This window comes from Euprymna scolopes, chromosome 7 (assembly GCF_053919585.1).
Source record: "Euprymna scolopes isolate OS-2025 chromosome 7, ASM5391958v1, whole genome shotgun sequence".
Lineage (NCBI taxonomy): Eukaryota > Metazoa > Mollusca > Cephalopoda > Sepiida > Sepiolidae > Euprymna > Euprymna scolopes.
The window spans coordinates 77564676-77566308 of NC_136488.1; the positions used below are offsets into that span (position 1 = coordinate 77564676).

The following is a 1633-nucleotide window of genomic DNA, read 5'->3' on the forward strand; positions in this document are numbered from 1 at the left end:
GCTTATAGCTTGAAATATAATGGTGAAGTTTTCTAATGAAAGTAGTTAATTTGATGGTATGCCTTGGAGTTTATGAACAGCTGCAAAAGAAGTTGAAGTATTGTTTACCAAATAAAGAGTAGAAGCTGTTTGCAAAAAAAAAAAAAAAAAAAAAAAAAAAAACAAGGCCGATAGCCATTAGTCGCATGCTCTCGTGTAATGAATGAATGCGTGAATGTAGGATTGACATGAAATTCTTAAAGATAAACTAAAATGACCGAAAAACGGGCTATAAATGACTTAAATAAATAAAAAAGTAAATGACTTAGACTGACTTTAATGAACTTAAGGATCAATTGAATGAACTTAAGAATGACTTGGATGCTTAGATAATAACTGAAAACCTTCAAAAACAACTTGAATGATCTGGAGAATGACTTGAATGGCCTTGAGACTGACTAGTTGTAAAGTGGGTGCTCATTTTACATTAAATTAATACAGAAAAGTGATCCCCCACTTTATATCACAATACGTACAGCATGTAGTAAGAACAGATACTACACTTTGATCTTGGCCAAAAGGCCAAGAAAAGCTGCATTTATTTGCTCCACCACCGAGCAAATAAGGCACAAGGCCGATTTTAATGTGAGGAATGAAGGGGAAATGGAGACCAACTCCCCGGGGAGTAGGGGAGCTGGATAGCGACAATTGATATGAAGGGGTTCCCCTATATTGACCAAGGGCTTATATGTAAGGTCGCCGCCACATATGGTCTTTGCTTGCAGTATCTACCGACACAGATACGACACTTTGATCTTGACCAAAAGGCCAATAGGAAAAGGGTATTTATTTGCTCCCCAACCGGGCAAATAAGACACAGGGCCGATTTTTAATGTGAGGAGTGAAAGGGGAAATGGGGACCAACACCCCGGGGTGTAGGGGAGCTGGATAGGTACAATTGATATGAAGGGTTGCCCCTACATTGACCAAGGTCTTACATGTGGGGCTGGCCCTCACATATGGTCTTTGCTTGCAGTATCTGCTGGAACAGATATTACACTTTGATATTGGCCAAAAGGCCAAGAAAAGCTACGAACAGCATCTATTAAAAACGGACCTTTGACCTTAACTAAAACGGGCAAGCACAAAAGTGTTACGGACAGACCGACCGACCGACGGAGTGACTTATAAAGTCGCTTGCACGCGACTACACAAAAGTCAATCTTATGTCGCAGTTTTTGAGAAGGCCCAACCAGTTTTCAAATCCATTTTTGAAAATTCAACCCAACATGAACATATGTCAATGTTTCCTTAAATCAGAACTGTACATGAAAGGTGAAGTACCTAATATTTTTTCTTTCACATGAAATCTGCTGGTAGCAAAAAATACAAATGTGTAAATAATATATATATATATATATATATATATATATATATATATATATATATATAGAGAGAGAGAGAGAGAGAGAGAGAGAGAGAGAAAGGAAGTCTCGAAATAAAGACGAAACGTTGATGAACACATAATACGGTTTGTTCCTTTTTGTTTCTCTATTTTGTCGGAATACTATTTCTATTATTTTCATCATATATATATATATATATATATATATATATATATATATATGTGTGTGTGTGTGTATATATATATATA

At 36.4% G+C, this 1633-nt stretch overlaps 1 pseudogene; it reads right to left on the minus strand.

Moving 5' to 3' along the window:
- Positions 1-447: 447 nt before the first annotated feature.
- Positions 448-573, minus strand: LOC145280494 (U2 spliceosomal RNA; annotated as a pseudogene).
- Positions 574-1633: the final 1060 nt, after the last annotated feature.